The sequence below is a fragment of the Leucoraja erinacea genome, chromosome 36 (assembly GCF_028641065.1).
Source record: "Leucoraja erinacea ecotype New England chromosome 36, Leri_hhj_1, whole genome shotgun sequence".
NCBI lineage: Eukaryota > Metazoa > Chordata > Chondrichthyes > Rajiformes > Rajidae > Leucoraja > Leucoraja erinaceus.
Genome location: NC_073412.1, coordinates 3,828,636 through 3,847,480, shown reverse-complemented (window position 1 = coordinate 3,847,480; position 18,845 = coordinate 3,828,636). Strand labels below are relative to the sequence as shown.

The 18,845-nt window shown below is 41.9% G+C and overlaps 1 protein-coding gene across 1 annotated transcript in view; it reads left to right on the top strand.

The window, feature by feature from the left end:
- The first annotated feature begins 18,634 nt into the window (after positions 1–18,634).
- edc3 (enhancer of mRNA decapping 3 homolog (S. cerevisiae)) overlaps positions 18,635–18,845 on the top strand; it is a 67,923-nt gene continuing 67,712 nt past the window's right edge. Inside the window, exon 1 of the mRNA XM_055662948.1 lies at positions 18,635–18,769. The gene's annotated coding sequence lies outside the window, so the exon portion shown is untranslated. The remainder of the gene's footprint in view (positions 18,770–18,845) is intronic.

Here is an 18,845-nt window from a genome sequence, read left to right as displayed (position 1 = left end):
TTTGAGGAGCCATTTTTTGGACATGACACATATTCCAGATCTCTCTGTTCCTGTACCCTTTTTAGATGTGTCGGAAGGAACTGCAGATGCTGAATGAATGAATGAATGGATCTCTTTATTGTCATTTCACATGGTACAACGAAATTTAAAAAGTCAAGGAACTGCAGATGCTGGTTTAAACCAAAGATAAACACAGAGTTTGAAGAAAGGTCTTGACCTGAAACATCACCCATTCCTTCTTGCCAGAGATGCTGCCTGTCCCGATGAGCTACTCCAGCCTTGTGGTCTACCCTTGTTAGATATTTGGCCTCTACTTATACTACTTCTTCTGTTTCATCCAATCACTTAATCACGAAACACTATCCAGTTTGACACAATTTGTCTAAACAAGTTTATGCCGGTTTGTTCTGATCATTTCACACTTGCACGGCTGCCTGTGAATTCTGTGTCTATTGTTTCTAGAAATTACCAGCTGTCACAGTTAAACTGACTGGTCTGTACATCTTGGGTTTATTGTTTCGTTTAGTTTATAAATACAGAGCAGAAGCCAATCGAGTCCACGCCGACCAGCGACCCCCACACACTGACACTATCCTACACACTAGGGACAATTTACAATGATACCAATGCCAATTAACCTACAAATCTGCCTGTCCTTGGAGTGTGGGAGAAAACTGGAGAACCTGGAGAAGACCCACGCAGGTCACGGGGAGAACGTACAGACAGCACCCGTCAGGATCGAACCCGGGTCTCTGGCGTTGTAAGGCATCTCCTTTAAAACCGAGATGAGAATAACTTTTTTCACACAGAGAGTGGTGAATCTCTGGAACTCTCTGCCACAGAGGGTAGTTGAGGCCAGTTCATTGGCTATATTTAAGAGGGAGTTAGATGTGGGCCTTGTGGCTAAGGGGAACAGGGGGTATGGAGAGAAGGCAGGTACGGGATACTGAGTTGGATGATCAGCCATGATCATATTGAATGGCGGTGCAGGCTCGAAGGGCCGAATGGCCTACTCCTGCACCTAATTTCTATGTTTCTATGTTTCTAAGGCAGAAACTCTACCGCTGCGCAACTGTGAAGACCAAGCGTATTGGTTGTATAGGGTACACAAAAAAGCTGGAGAAACTCAGCGGGTGCAGCAGCATCTATGGAGCAAAAGAAATAGGCAACGTTTCGGGCCAAAACCCTTCTTCAGTTTCTCCAGCATTTTTGTGTACCTTCGATTTTCCAACATCTGCAGTTCCTTCTTAAATAATTCGTTGTATAGGGGTTGTATTGCTACATCCATATTTCAATAGTGATATAACATTGCAACTTTCTATTCTCTAGACCCCACTTCTAAATCTATAGGTGTTTGAAAGATTAGTCAGGCCCTCTACTCTGTAGCATGGTTAGAGATGCACAGGAATGCCAATACAGGTCCTTCAATACGCTACAGATCATTATCATCAAGAAATGTTGCATAATTTCCTCTCTGGCATTGCACCAAAATTATTGAACTCCCTACCCGATAGTATGAGAACTCTTACGAAAATCAACTTCAATAGATCAGGAACTTGGTTCACTAACACCTAGTCAAGAATGATTTGGGTCTTGTCAGTACTGCCTACTAATTAGACACAGATCCCCTGAATGAATAAAATAACCATTAAAGAAAAATGAGCTATGAAGTAACGGGAAAATCACAAAGGGGAATTAAATGGTGACTCTCCCAAATAATTGGTGGCAGCATAATGGGCCAATGCTATCCTGTGCAGTGGAAAATATACAACAAAGGATGCTAGTGAAAATAGGTAAAAGTACAAATTTAGGGTGTATCACAAATTTATTTCTGGATGTTTCAAAACTCGTTACAACTTGATCATTACTTTTAAAGTGTGGTCATCGTTGTAATATCGGCACGTGCTAAATAATTTGCACATTTATACAGCAAAATGGTTACGATTAAGCACATTGAAAAATGTCTCATGTACAACTGCCAAACCTGATGGCTGGGCTCTGGCAGAGGGTTTGCTGGCTGCAATCTGCTATTTGTTTCCGCATGAGGTCCCGCAAAGGAGCGTGAACTTGTTCAAACTACTGGAAACCGACCTAAACCCAAAAGCCTCCGACTGAAAAACCAGAATGCTGCCATCTGTGATACAACTGACTTCTGACACCGGGTGGCCGGGTGGCACAGCGCCAGAGACACAGATTCGATCCTGATTGCAGGTGCTGTCTGTATGGAGTTTGTATGTTCTTCCCGTGACCTGCGTGGGTTTTTCCCGGGAGCTCCAGTTGCCTCCTAACGTACAGGTTTGTAGATTAACTGGCTTGGTAAAATTGTAAATTGGCCCTGGTGTGTGTGTGTGTAGGATAGTGTTAGTGTGTGGGGATTGCTGGCCGGCATGGATTCAATGGGCTGAAATATCTGTTTCCACACGGTATCTCTAAAGCAAACTAAACTAGACAAACCTTTGACTTAGTATCAATCTGAGAGAGTATACAATAAATAGAACACAAGACTTATAATAGCCAAGTATACAATGTCTTGCAATCTTGCCAAGTATTGCTCAGCCATTAGCGTAGTTCTTGTAAAGAACTGGAATCACTAGTTATTAATTGTCTTTAGGGCATTTCTCTATTGCAATTAATCTACAGGTAGCATTAAAAAGGTACAACAGGTATCATCATCATTACCAAATATGCCAACTATGCTGGTAAGCTGGCAAGTCAATATCTCAGGTCATATTATCAGTGTTGAAGGCATGTTCAAGTACAACTGGCTCTGATGTATGGATCATATATCTGCAACGCCTGTGACTAGAATCCACAGTATACTGAGCTCTGTAACTGTGAGAGTCGTCCAGAAGATAATATCCTTCTGCAGATCTCATATTGAACTCGGTAGTTATTTCAGAATCCACAAGATTGGGAACAAGTCACCCTCGATCATGAGGTATTGCCTACAAAGCAGAAGTAGGAATGATGATGCCGGTCTTTGGCCTTGTTCAGTCAACTGGATACGGTTGAAAGACAAGCACAAGAGAACCTACCAATAAACTGAATCAGATGTCAAGCACTTTGTTTTCAGCATGTAACAAGAATGCATCAGGAATGCAAACTTGGCACATACTTTCAAGTAGAACTTGAATGACATGAATGATTGAATTAATTGAAGTTTCATTGCAATGCTGTTCCATTGATATGGACATTCCTCAAGAAGAAGGCTGGGACTTTCCATGTTTGTCACAACTATCAAAATGCTATCAGTATATGCTCTATCTGAGTGAAATAACAATTGTGTTTCTGCATGAGCTCATCTGCATCGATTTGAAAGTAAAATCTCCAAAGTAACCAACTTATTAAACTTAATTTATGCAGCACTGGAAGATGCTAGTTTTTGTTGCAAAATTTGAAAAGAATCTCTGTTTCTGAAATAAGAGTACAAAAAGCAATCATCATGTTGCAATCTGTCATCAAATGATTAAAAAATGTGCATAACACGATTGAATTAAATCACTTGGAACAATTAAGTTGTTGAGGGAAGTAATCCTCTTGTCCTAGCTTTCCAAGCTATTTGCTAAAGCAACAAGTGCAGACTTAGTCAAATACTTTAATTGACTGCAAGTCATATGGTAATCCAAACATACTCATTAGGAACAGGAATAGTCCCTCGAGCCTACTCTACATTTAATTAGATCCTGGCTACCAATTGTCATGCACTCTCAGAATCCTTTCACACACATGCCTTTTTGTTTATCAATAATCTATCTAGCTCTGCCTTAAAAATATTTATAGGGTCTGCATTCATCACCCTTTGAAGAAGAGAGTTCCAAAGGCTCATGATCTTCTGAGAGAATTTAAAAATGTCTTCATCTCTGTCTTAAATGTGCCCCCTCATTCTTAAAGGCAGACAAAAGTGCTGGAGAAACTCAGCGGGTGCGGCAGCATCTATGGAGCGAAGGAAATAGGCAACGTTTCGGGCCGAAACCCTTCTCAGTCCCCACCAGGAGGGTCTCAAAGCCCCCCCCCCCCCGGTTCTTCCTCGACCGGAGAACCAACCAATCCCCGATTACAGATACTCTCCTCCGTCTAGTGGAGCTGGTCCTTACCCTTAACAACTTTTCGTTTGACTCCACCCATTTATTCCCTCCGCCCCTCATTCTTAAATATGTGACTCCTTGGTCTAAGTTCTCCCCAAGAGGAAATATCGGCACCACATCCACCCTGTCAAGGTCCCTCAGTGTTTTATGTTTCAGTCAAGTCCCCTCTCACTCTTTGCAACTCCATCAGATACAAACCGAACAGACATAAGAGACTGCAGATGCTGGAATCTGGAGCAACTGCAACCTTTGTTGCTCCAGACACGAGCGTAGAGTTTCTAACTTTACCTCATGCGATAACCTGCTCATTCTGGGTAACAATCAACTAAACCACCTCGCAACTGTTTCTAATAGATTTGCACCATGTATTGACCAATATATACTCCAGATATGATTTTAGCAATTCCCTCTATAACTTAAGCAGATATATCCACTTGAAGGCTGCTGGAATTAAAGATACCTGTGTAGATGAGAATCTGGGAAAAATGTATTGTATTTTATAACACATAGCATTGCATTATGTAAAGTTAATTAACTAATCTCGACCACCTAAGCAAGCATGATGCACAGTCTGACATGAAGACCTAGCTTCAATGGTGTTTTAGGTGAAACGTCTGTTGAGTTAGTTTAAAATATTAAAGATGTTTCAGCATAAGGCAGTTGTAGATACACAGTTTTCTGCTCATTTTGACCTGATTCTGTCTCATTAACCCAATACCTCAGGGGAAGTGAAATGGAAACCCTTCCAGCAATTGACACGAGATTTTGCACCAGAGTTAATAATTAAGATCAGAGTGCTTAATGCTAAGCATTAAACATCAGGGTAGAGGTACAGAAGTGTGAAAATGTATACCTCCAGACACAGGGACCATTTCTTCCCAACGGTTATCAGACGACTGAACCATCCTATCACCAACTAGAGAGCACCTGGCATCCCATTTACCTTATTGGAAACACTGGAACTATCTTTTATGGAACTTTACTGCATTTTATCTTGTACTAAACATTATTCCCTCATCCTGTATCTGTCCACTGTGGACGGCTTGATTGTAATCATGTATAGTCTATTCGCTGACTGGATAGCACGCAACCAAAAAGCTTTTCACTGTACCTCGGTGCACGTGACAATAATAAACAATACTAAACTAAACTACACTATTTAGTAATGTAAGACTCCACACACTGTGAGAGTGAATCATTTAAACTGAAGAGTCAGATTACATTTTTTTAACAGTGAGTTAGTCCAAGAAAGTTATGGGGCAGGAAAGTGGGTAAAAGGCAACAATTGCTGTGGAGCAAGTTAGGTGGTGCAGAGCAGTATATTCAGGCTACTGGTTGCCAAATATCTTATAGCGCTTATAAGATTTTTGCTGGTTTCTAATATGGAAGGGCATTTGGAAAGTGCATGCATGTGGACAAGATCGTACTCCTGAAGTGAGGATTGTACCCATACTTCTATTAGAGTTCCCATAAGATTGCCCATTTTGTAAAATGTGGTGGAGAAGCAATAGATTATTTGAAATTGTACTCTCAGTCTGGCAAGTATTTGTATGAACGTGCATAAACGACTCAAATGTTTCATAGTAAATGATTGAATCATCTGTACTGTAGATCTTTTCATTCCACAATGTAATTTTCAATCTGATAACAGTTAAAACCTGCATTTGCCTCTACCATTTAAAAAGGGATTTTCCCTACTGAAATATTTGAATCATTTCCACATATATCTGTTGACTTACTCTTTGTGACCAAAAGAGGGCCTGGAACTTAAAGTACCCTGTTTAAACCTAACTCATTTCAAACAGCTATAATCCATCCCATTCTCCCAGAAGCTTCACACTATCATCTTGAGATAATTGTTGATTGTTTAACAAATTGACTGAATCAGTTACATTTTAATGACAGCATCCAACTCTTTCCAAAAACGAATCTGATTATTTTTTAACAAAAAGTTGAACTTATTTTATACCTTTCTTTATAACCAATGAGATTAAAACTGAAATCTTTTAGCTGTCATTAATATTTAGACAGTTGTTATGTTTTAGAAGTTTTAGTTTAGCTTCCCATCAAACAGTGAAGAGAAAGCCAACCTTCAATTATCATGAGACTTGCATGGATATGTAACAAGAGCTAACATTGGATTTTCTGAGCTTATTGTTTTGGCAAGCTTAGGTATATGCAAGAGCCTCAAAGGCCATGTCTAAAGTTCAAATCAATGCTGTCAGTAATTTGTATATATTTTTCCAAATATGAATAGAATTTTAAGGTCAAGATGAAAACAAAGCCTTCTCATTTACACTCAATATTAATGTAGAGCCACATATACCCAGGGCATTCATTTGAGTTTTCTCCAACAAAAACTGACTCCAAGCAAAGTAAGATAATGTTGAGGCAGATGACCAAAACAGATCTTAAAAGAGTAACGAGTAGAGGAGAAACAGGGACATTTATGGAGTGAATTCCCATGCTCAGAGCATTGGCAGTTGAATGCCGGGCATCAGTGGCAGAGTGGGATGCCAATAAAGTTGGGATGATTGAGAATGAATTACAAGTATGTCGATATTTCAGAGGGCTAAGGTGGAAAGGAAGGAGACAATGGATGCTTTAGAACAAACGAGAGGAGAAAAACAGAGCTCGTAAATTCTCAGACCAATAACATTCAAAGAGGGAAAATAAGTGTGCATGAAGTACAAAATCAAATAGAATTGAGATGCCTTTTGCTGAAAGTGAAGGCTGTTTGTGGTCCTCGGACCACAATTTGGGCAGCCTTGCTTGCCAAAATAACCCCAGGGTAGATGGAATTCATTACTAACATTCAAATGAAGACAAAAGAGTGCTTCATGGTCTGATAGGTAAATAAACTAAGCAATGTAAAAACAAATTTCCTTGAAGCAGGGAGATTGCAGCTTTGATTCCCGATCTGTAACTAAGTGTTTCCAAACAACATAGAAACTCAAGAACAGAGCAAAACACATAGCTATTGTGTACAAACTCACCTTAATTTCAGTTCATTGTCTGAAAGTTGGACAGTTTGTGACTGAAGTATGGATGAGAAAATCACCCTGTACTATTCCGGGTGCATATGACAATTAAACACTCTTCCCCCCCAGACTTTTGATTTTGACTTAGAACGCAGGGGAGATATCCTGTGGTCTTGAAATATATTAAAGAAAACCGATGACCATCAATTAATTAACTGCTGTATGCAAGTGGATTCTTGTGTCTCTTCTCTTACGACAATGGCTAAACTTTAAAAACATATTTGTCAACTATAAAGTGACAAATATTCAGGTTCTGACAAAGGTTCTGAAAAGTACTATATAAAAGCAATGTTTTTTTTTAATCTAAGTAGCTTCACACTGTCACCAAAATTGAAGCAGAATTGGGTGCAGAATTGGTGACAGAGTTTCATGTCATGTTGATCACCCAGAATTTGGGAAATCTTTAAAAACATCTCACATACAGTAGTGTAGTGTCACAAAACAAGATGGTTGTCTGACATCTTACTATTTATCTGAACATGACTAATTGTTACACAGTTCAGCTTGTGGTGTCTTATTTGATGCAATCAAGCAGATAAGGTCACATCTTTGGGACAGGATGGAATTGTGGTTTTTAAGAAGTATGTGATTTCATCAATTTTGTCTTATTATCACACGATACGTCTGTTAGCTTTACTTCTCACAGAAGCAAAAAAGAATATAACGTTTGTGGGAAGAGTTATATAATGAATGAACCGACAGTAAATAAATTTAACTCTGAGTGAAATTATTTGCAATGCAACTTTCCAAGTATTAGGCAGCATAACATTTTTCAATACACTTTATTTTTAATTACCAATTCACCTCAAATTTATGTTGCATTCCTGCTATGCACTTCACATTTCTGCTCTCCCATTGATTCCTGTCATGTTTTGTTTATCTAGTACCCATAGCTCCAGTTAATGTCCCTGCAATTGCAGGCTCTTCAAACTATTATGGTCCAGTTCCTACTTGAGACTTATTCTGGTACTCCAGAAATCCAATCCTTCCCCTCTTATGTTGTGGTGGAAAAATTACCTGAGGCTGCACCTAATTTTGCAGTGGAAAGCATACCAACCCAGCATCTAATTTGTGCAAATATCAATCCATTTGCAATGTCAGTAAATCATTTTTTAGCATTTTTTTCAAATGCATATCCAAACATTAATCACTATTTAATAAAATTAACATTTGAATTTAACACATATGATCTCAATCTCCTGAATAATTCCTACATTTTCTGTTTTTATTGCAGATTTACAATACCTATTGTTACTTGCTCTTCAATTACATATGGAATTATTTTCTTTTTGACCAAAATACTGAAAATAAGAGTATGGAGATGATGCACCAACTGCATTAGTCACCCATTCCTTCTCCCCAGAGATGTTGCCTGTCCCGCTCAGTTTTACTCCAGCATTTTTTATATATTATCTTTTTCATAAAAGATTAGTTAGACCACAGTTAGAAGACTGCATGCTTTTCTGGTTACCACATTACAGGAAGGAAATGTGAGTGTGAGATAGGATATAGAAGAGATTTACAAGTTTTATTGCCAAGGCTAGAGAATGGAGAATATAACAAGAAGAAAGGTATTAAGTTGGGGTTGTTTTGTTTAGAGCAACGTGCGGACAGACGGATGAAAGCAACGCTGGTTCAGTTATCCCTCTCGCAGTGTTGCAGGGGAACAGTTGCGAAGCTCTCGGATCTTTTGATTACTAGCGCGGGGCCCCCTTACGTGCGGGGCCCAATTGGGAGCAATCTGTCCAATCGGCTTAAGGCCGGCCCTGGGGTCAACGACAGAGCTTTCATGTCGCAGCCCTGTTTCCACCAATCGTTCCACCACCACACACAAGAAGCGCAAGACAGATACCATTGTACGCAGATGCCGAGAATTGTGTTCAGCTCTGGCTGAACAACTTCTAATCTTGTGTGTGGACTCGATAAGAAGAAGAATTGCTTTACTCACTGCCCTGACAAATGGAGGCAAATACCTTCTTCACCACCTTATCTACATGTGTTGCCACTTTCTGGGAACAGTGTATCTGTACTCCTAGGTCTCGCTCTCTACAAGATGTTCCAGGCCTCTGCCACCTACTATGTAATTCCTGCCCTGGCTTAACGTATCAAAATGCAACTCATTGCATTTGTCCAAGTTAAATTCCATCTGCCACTCCATGGCATTCTACCCAGTTCATCGAGATCCTGTTGTCATCTCATATAACTTTCTTAATTATCTACTACCATCTATTTTCATGTGATCTGCAAACTGACTATGTCAGCCTACAGGGATGAGGTCCAGCACCTGGCAGCCTGGTGTGCCGACAATAACCTCGTCCTCAACTCCAAGAAGACGAAGGAAATTATTGTTGACTTCAGGAAGATCAGAGGGGGCAGACATACCCCCATCCATATAAACGGGACTGAGGTGGAGCGCGTCTCCAACTACAAATTCCTCGGGGTACACATCTCGGAGGATCTGTCCTGGTCCCTCAACACCTCCAAGCTGATCAAAAAGGCGCAGCAGCGCCTTTACTTCCTGAGGAGGCTCAAGAAAGCTCACCTGTCCCCCCAGATCCTGACCAACTTTTACTGCTGTACCATCGAAAGCATCCTGACCACCTGCTTCACGGTATGGTACAGCAGTTGCACCGTAGCGGACAGGAATGCACTACAACGGGTGGTGAAAACCGCGCAGTACATCATCGGTGCCCCGCTCCCTGCCATGGATGCCCTCCACCGAAAACGGTGTCTGAGACGGGCCGGGAAGATCATTAAAGACCCCTCCCACCCCAACCATGGACTGTTTGCCCTCCTCCCATCAGGGAGGCGGTACAGGAGCCTCAGGTCTTGTACTAGTAGGATGAAGAACAGCTTCTACAATAATACCATCACATTGCTGAACTCGGAGTCCCGCCGATAGATCCGTCCACATTGTTTGATTATTCTGTATTTTTATTTCTATATTGCACTATTACTACGGACTGACGCCAAACTGCATTTCGTTTTACCCATACTTGTATTTGTGCAAAGTTGAATTGAATTGAATTGAATTGAAGTTAACACTGTTATCCGAATTGTTAATATCAATGGTGAACAACAGTGGACCCAGCAACGATCCCTATGGCACACATACTGGTCAAATAGCAGTAGCAATTTACATCACAGGAAAGCTCAGTTCATTAGTTTTGTAAGCAGATTTAATGGAATAATTTTGTTATCAGGTTGTTGCGTGCCTCCCCTATCAATGCCAGGACGTTTACCCCCTCGAGCAAGTGGCTTTAGTTCCTGTTACTCTATTTCCACTCCACGCATATGTTACTCATTAAAATAAAGTTGCAATGCCATGCACATTCAAAGATTACACAGCATGTCGAAAACTGGAAGATTTTACACTTCCTTTCCCTATAATATGAAAACATAACCGCAAACATCAATCACAAAATATTCAACAGCTTGACTTCAATAGTAAGGTCAGTGATTGATTGTGTCACTTTTTAAACAGCCTGTTGGTAAAACTCTACTTCATTTAATAAAATTCGCTCTCTTATAATTATCTCCCTTTTTTTCCTGAAGGCATGTCATGACTAAAAGAGGAAAGTGGTTGCTTGTGTTCCCCAGGGGTCTGGAAAGGCACAGCAATGGTGAGTTTTATACATTTTTCAAACTTATTGCTTTAGGGTTCAGACCTCATCTATTTGTCTTCGCTCTGGAGCTATGGGGTGTGTTTTGATTCAACATTAGCAGATTATTGACTCAAGGGCAGTAGGAGTGGCTTAAGGCATTATTGCACAATCAGGATGATTTGAATAACCGATTGCATGAGCTTGTTTTATTGTATTACTCTCTACATCTCAATTCAACATTTTTCCATACTGTGTTATCCATCAATAATTAATTGGATACTAACAGTCAGTATTTCCCCAAATCGAAAATGAGTAAATGAATCCTGAAAGTAAGCTTGTATTTTTATGATGAATTGTCATTTTAAGAGAAAAGGCATGACCTTGTTGTAAACTCAAGAAGTAAAAGTGCTTGCGCAGTAGGGGAGGTGCAGCCTCTTTTTATTAGTAGCTCTGCATAGGTCATTACTAGATTTTAACCCACTAGGGAGTCTTTATACTTTGTAAAATGCTGTTTTAATTAAGAGAGCCTAACAGTAATTTTTAACAAGTTTATTTTGCAATAATTAAAATTGCAAGAAACACAGACAAATATAAAAGATGATGCCGGTTTACAAGATTTTTTCATGATCCATCAAACCAAAAATGTCAAAATAGGTGAAATATTTAGTGTGTAAATTATCAGAGCAGAATCAGGCCATTCAGTTCATCAAGTCAACTCTGCCATTCAATCATGGCTGATCTATCTCGCCCTCCTAACCCAAAACTCCTGCCTTCTCCCCAGAAGCTCTGACACCCATACTAATCAAGAATCTTTCTGCCTTAAAAATATCCACGGAGGTAAAAACTTCAACAGATTCACCACCCTCTGACTAAAGAAATTATTTGCCATCTCCTTCCTGGCTGGTATTGTTCCACAAGCTGGAATGTGATAGTGATCAGATAATCCATTTGAGAGATTATTATTAGCCTGAACAACATTTCCTGATGGTAGACACAAAATGCTGGAGTAACTCAGCAGGACTGGCAGCATCTCTGGAGAGAAGGAAAGGGTTTTGGGTCGAGAAACGTCTTCCTGACATGTTGATCATTTCCTGCAGCTCTTTCTGCTCACCGTTCATAACATATATATTTTGAAAAGAGATGCAAAACTACAAATGGTGAAATGTTGAGCTAAACACAATCTCAGTATCTCAGCAGATCAGACAGGAGGACATGGATAGGCAATTTTTGTGGTTGGGATCCTTCTTCAGGCTTTATATGAACCATTGTTAATTTTCTCCATCTAGCTCCCTTCCCTAACCTATCAACCAATTGAACTTCATTAACAGATTATCACCATGGTAAATCTGGACTCAATTTTAGGATTGCCCACCTTTCCTGAAAGTTGCCCTAAAACAACCGCTAAATTGGTTTCTCTTTTGTAGTTTTGACAAATGGTCCACAACACTTTCTTTTCCACAGATGTCACTTGACCTGTCGAATTTCTGGCATTTTCTTATTTTATTTCGGATATCCAAAAGCTGTATTTTAAAAAGATTTAACCAGGAATTAAACCCCCTGCTCTGAAATACTGCTATGGGATCTATTACATCAACTGGAGAAAACTGGTGACGCAACAGTTTAATATACTTCCTGTAAGGTAGCACCTATAGCGTAACAATTCTTCAGGAGTACATTGGAGCATCTGCTAATGATTTTAGATTCAAGTCCTCAGAGAGGCATTTGAAGCCATAAACTCCGAGATTACTACATATTGAACCACAGGCTTCACTACAACCAGAAGGAATTGTAAACTTTAATGAACTCATGAAACTGGACTTGGTGAGGTACTCAATTTACCAAAGCATTTTTGTTTCTTGTTAATCCTCATACCTTTCCCCAATTTCCTTGTTGTTAATCAAAATTGGTCATTAACATTCAGCTAGACTATTTATGTTTGTATATTAATGCTGCAGCTTATCTATAGTTATTGCAAGATCATAAAGTTCATATAATTCAAGCCATTTATACTTTGGTAAATGTGGCGTTGTCTTCATATTTACGGCGTGGGGATAAGGAACTATTGTTGATTTTCTTTCCCCTAATTCAAGTAAGATTAATCAGCACAGAAGAAGAAAAACTAGGCTTTTGCTGATCTTTTTGGTGCAATAGAGAGAACATTTAAACACAAACTATTCTGATGATCAAAGCAACAAATGTTGCATTTATGTAAAACACAAAGGGCTGGAGGAATTCAGGCGACATCTCTGGAGGGCATGCAACTCCTCGATATTACTCGCCTGCACTGTCTCTCCATCAGTGGTGGGCTTAACATTTTTGGGTAGAACAAGTCGGAGTTCAGTATCATGAGATGTTAATCAATTTCTCACGAGAAGCCATACACAATCAGTGCTAGAAGAACATGCCAATTGTGGCATGAGTCTAAATATTTCACAATTACAGTTTTTATAGTGAGGCACTTAATACTTAAGGGAAAAGCATCGTAATATCTCGTTGCAATCAAGATTTAGCTTGGTCATGTAAGCTTTGTGGGTTAGGTACGGCAAAATACACGGCAATTATAATAGTTTTCACAGCAAAGTGCTGAAAAAGGCTGAAGAAGGCCATTTGTACTAAATACATTCCAACAGTGCTAAAGTCTTTAGAATATATATTATTTTTGTTACTCATTGGTTTTCCCACTGCTACGTAGCTTACTTGATGGCTTGATCTGTTTGATTAATAGATAGATAGATATAATTTATTGCCACACAACCAGGATCGGTGGAAATTTGGGTTGTCAGCAGCAGTACAATAATAAAGAACACACAACCACAATATGGTCATAAATAACCTCAATGGCTTTTTTTGCCTTGAATTGCATATTATCCATCCGTCTGAATCAAACTCTTTCTTTTCAATTAACTAACCAATTACAATTTTAAAATAAGTTTGAGATTCAAATTTATAGGATTTCTGTTCTGATGAAATTTAAAATATGTTCATTAAAGGGGCCTAGTGTCCAAATTTTTTGTCTGTCGCTAGGCTCCATGATATGTTTACATTTGATGTACACAGTACAAAGAACAATTTGGAAGCCCCAGTTACCCTGTCATCAAAGTAATTCAATGTAATTGTTCAGCGCAGCTATGAACAAAATAAGAATGTTAGAGACTTCTTCACAAGATTTAGACAGACATTGCGTTGCAGCGCTGAGAGAGTGCCACAATCCAAAGAGATGAGACATTAAATTAAGATGTGTGCATTTACAGGATCCAGCTGAAAAAGAACATAGTGAAAGGCTTGATCGAGTGGATGTGGAGAGGATGTTTCCACTAGTGGGAGAGTCAAGGACTAATGGTCATCAGAATTAAAGGATGTTCTTTTCGGAAAGAGATGAGAACAACATTTATTTTGTCAGACCCTTTTTCAGATTAGTCAGGGGAAAGGAAAACGAGAGCCCACTTCACAAGGGTGTTGCCTGGTTGGTGTAATTCAGCAGTGTGGAGAGACCCAAAAAGTTGTGTTTGGCTTCCTTGGAGATGAGGAAGTTGAGAGGAACCTTGTAAGACACACAACATTATAAGTGGCATAGACAGAAGAAGTGGCATAAGAGGAAACTTTATTCCAAAGCAGAATAGTTTAAAACCATTTTTTTTTGCTAAAGGATGCTTTGAATCTGAAATGCAGTGGATGATAATGTGGTGGAGGCAAATATTCTCACTAGATTTAAGAGGTATCTGGTTGAGGGTTTGAATTGCCAAACCATAGGGGGCTGCAGGGCAAGTACTGGATAATAGGATTAGTGTGGATTGGCACTTCATAAATTCATGCGATAGGAACAGAATTAGGCCATTCAGCCCATCAAGTCTACTCCGCCATTCAATCATGGCTAATCCAACTCTCCCCTCCCACCCCATTCTCATGCCTTCATGCCATGACCTGTCAGTCGTACTCATGAAGAATCTATATTTCTCTGGCTTAAAAATATACATTGACTTGGCCTCCACAGCCTCCACAGTGGCAATGAATTCCACTGATTCACCAACCTCTGACAAAGTAAATTCATTCTCATCTCCTTCTGAAAGAAACGTCATGAGGCTATGACCTCTGGTCCTAGATTCTCCCACTAGTGGAAACATCCTCGTCACATCCTCTCTATCCAAGCCTATCACTATTCGGTAAGTATCGTCATAATGAAGATGGTGACCAGTGGAATTAGTACAAGGCCCTATTACTTAATACTAATCTCAACTGTGGACTATGGACTATTTCTTACAATGCTATTAGCCTTATTAATTTATTAGTTTTATTTTTGTTTACGTTATTTGTGTGTTGCGTTTACAGGCCTGGTATGGAGCTGCAAGTAAGGATTGCATTAATCTGTTATCGGTACATATGACAATTAAACACTACATAATTCCTCAATAAAATACAATGTGAAGGATTGCATACAATCGCTATCAATGTCTTACCAAAATTCTTGATTGAAGAAGTTATTGTTCTATCACTGCTATAACAACTTACATAATATGCAGCCTCCTTAACCATACAGTTGTTGTCGATGCGTCCAGTCATGAGAAGATGCTACACACGTTGCCACTGATCAAAGATGAGAACCAGTTGCTAGGAAGATAACAAAACACTTTTAACTCTATAATTCCCTAATAAAATGAAATTAGCAGAAGATGATACCATGTAAGTGATATGCGTTCAATCAATATAAATCTCTTACCCAAATTAACATAGAAACATAGAAACATAGAAATTAGGTGCAGGAGTAGGCCATTCGGTCCTTCGAGCCTGCACCGCCATTCAATATGATCATGGCTGATCATCCAACTCAGTATCCCGTACCTGCCTTCTCTCCATACCCCCTGATCCCCTTAGCCACAAGGGTCACATCTAACTCCCTCTTAAATATAGCCAATGAACTGTGGCCTCAAGTACCCTCTGTGGCAGAGAGTTCCAGAGATTCACCACTCTGTGTGAAAAAGGTTCTTCTCATCTCGGTTTTAAAGGATTTCCCCCTTATCTTTAAGCTGTGACCCCTTGTCCTGGACTTTCCCCAACATCGGGAACAATCTTCCTGCATCTAGCCTGTCCAACCCCTTAAGAATTTTGTAAGTTTCTATAAGATCCCCTCTCAATCTCCTAAATTCTAGAGAGTATAAACCAAGTCTATCCAGTCTTTCTCTCATAAGACAGTCCTGACATCCCAGGAATCAGTCTGGTGAACCGTCTCTGCACTCCCTCTATGGCAATAATGTCCTTCCTCAGATTTTGAGACCAAAACTGTACGCAATACTCTAGGTGTGGTCTCACCAAGACCCTGTACAACTGCAGTAGAACCTCCCTGCTCCTATACTCAAATCCTTGACTGACAGGAGGAATACTCTATCAGTATCACAATAACATGACACTAGATGCAGTTTCCTTAACCATACAGTTTTGTTGTTTAGTGTGTAGGAAGGAACTGCAGATGCTGGTTTACACCAAAGATAGACACAAAATACTGGAGTAACTCAGCGGAACAGGCAGCATCTCTGGAGACAAGGAATGGGTGACATTTTGGGTCAAGACTGAGAGCCAGAGGAGGGAGATTTAAAGGAGAATTCTGCAACACCCTCTATCACTGCTCCCCCTCTGTGATTCCTCCTGCTCTCCAGCTCTATGTCTCGTTGTCACCTTCTCCCCCAGTCAACAATGAACTATTTGACATTTTTTTGATCATCGTCTGCCTCGATCTGTTGTTTTCACACCTTAACCTTCCACATATCTCTAGTCTCCCTCTCCCTAACTCTCAGTCTGAAGAAGTGTCTCGGTCTGAAATATCACCCATCCCTTCTCTCCAGAGATGCTGCCTGTCCCGCTGAGTTACTCCAGCATTTTGTGTCTATCTCTGGTGTAAACCAGCATCAGCAGTTCATTCCCACACCATGTAAAATGCTAAGTATACAATCAATATCAATCTCTTACCCGAATTCTTGACTCAACAAGACGACTTTGAAGCTGGTACGACTTGGGTGGGGGGGACGGAGAGACAGAGGAAAGCAAGGGTTACTTGAACTTAGAGAAGTCAATATTCATACCGCTGGGTTATAAGCTGCCCAAGGTAAATATGTGGTGTTCCTCCAATTTTGCACTGGGCTTCAGTGGAGGAGGCTCAGGACAGAAAGGTCAGTGTTGGACACTTTAACAGTGGAGGAGGTCTAAGCCAGAAAGGTCCGTGTGGGACACTTTGACAGTGGAGGAAGGCGAGGACAAAGTGGTCAGTGTGGGACACTTTGACAGTGAATGAGGCCCAGGACAGAAAGTTCAATGTGGGACACTTTGACAGGGGAGGAGGGCTAGGACTGAGAGGTCAGTGTGGGACAGAGTGGTCAGTGTGGGACACTTTGACAGTGGAAGAGGGAGAGGACGGAAAGGTCAGTGTGGAACTTTTTGACAGTGGAGGAGGCCCAGGTCAGAGAGGTCAGTGTGGGACAGAGTGGTCAGTGTGGGACACTTTGACAGGGGAGGAGGGCTAGGACAGAGTGGTCAATGTGGGACAGAGTGGTCAGTGTGGGACACTTTGACAGTGGAGGAGGTCTAAGCCTGAAAGCCAAGGTCAGTGTGGGAATGGGAGGGAGGAGGGCTAGGACAGAGAGGTCCGTGTGGGACAGAGTGGTCAGTGTGGGACACTTTGACAGTAGAGGAGGTCTAGGACAGAAAGTTCAATGTGGGACACTTTGACAGGGGAGTAGGGCCCAGGTCAGAGTGGTCAGTGTGGGACACTTTGACAGTGGAGGAGGGCTAGGACAGAGTGGTCAGTGTGGGGCAGAGTGGTCAGTGTGGGGCACTTTGACAGTGGAGGAGGGCTAGGACAGGGTGGTCAGTGTGGGGCAGAGAGGTCAGTGTGGGACACTTTGACAGTGGAGGAGGGCTAAGCCAGAAAGCCAAGGGCAGTGTGGGAAGGGGAGGGAGGAGGGCTAGGACAGAGAGGTCCGTGTGGGACAGAGAGGTCAGTGTGGGACTGGGAGGGAGGAGGGCTAGGACAGAGAGGTCCGTGTGGGACAGAGTGGTCAGTGTGGGACACTTTGACAGTGGAGGAGTGCTGGGACAGGGTGGTCAGTGTGGGACACTTGGGACAGTGGGAGGAGTGTGGGACAGAGAGGTCAGTGTGGGGCAGAGAGGTCCGTGTGGGACAGAGTGGTCAGTGTGGGACACTTTGACAGTGGAAGAGGGAGAGGACGGAAAGGTCAGTGTGGAACTTTTTGACAGTGGAGTAGGCCCAGGTCAGAAAGATCAGTGTGGGACACTTTGACAGTGGTAGAGTGCTAGGACAGAGTGGTCAGTGTGGGACACTTTGACAGTGGACGAGGGCTAGGACAGAGAGGTCCGTGTGGGACAGAGAGGTCAGTGTCGGCCACTTTGACATTGGTAGAGTGCTAGGACAGAGTGGTCAGTGTGGGACACTTTGACAGTGGAGGAGGGCTAGGACAGAGTGGTCAGTGTGGGGCAGAGAGGTCCGTGTGGGACAGAGTGGAGGGCTAGGACAGAGAGGCCAGTGTGGGACAGAGAGGTCAGTGTGGGACACTTTGACATTGGTAGAGTGCTAGGACAGAGTGGTCAGTGTGGGACACTTTGACAGTGGAGGAGGGCTAGGACAGGGTGGTCAGTGTGGGGCAGAGAGGTCAGTGTGGGACAGAGAGGTCAGTGTGGGACAGGGTGGTCAGTGTGGGACAGAGAGGTCAGTGTGGGACAGAGAGGTCAGTGTGGGACAGAGTGGTCAGTGTGGGACTGGGAGGGAGGTAGTTGCTGAATTGAGGAGATGCTCCAGCGGTTGCCATGGACCAGAGAGGAAGGGAGGCGGTTGCTAGGGGGGAAGTGACGTCGCGGGGCGGGGCCGGGCCGGGCGCCATCTTGCTGGGCCGCTGGGCCGCCGGCGCGCAGGCGCGGTGACGGTGCGATGGAGGAGCGGTGGGCTGGCGTCGGCGCCGCTTCGCCTCCTGAGGCCTTTTAAACACAAAAGGGACGCGTCGTCGCAGCGCTCTCTCAACCCGCGTCTTCCAGAAACGTAAGATATGTTAGAGCTGCTCCCCTGTGTGTGTTACCCCCGCGGTCGCCAGACGAGTAGCGGGCCAGCAGTGCCT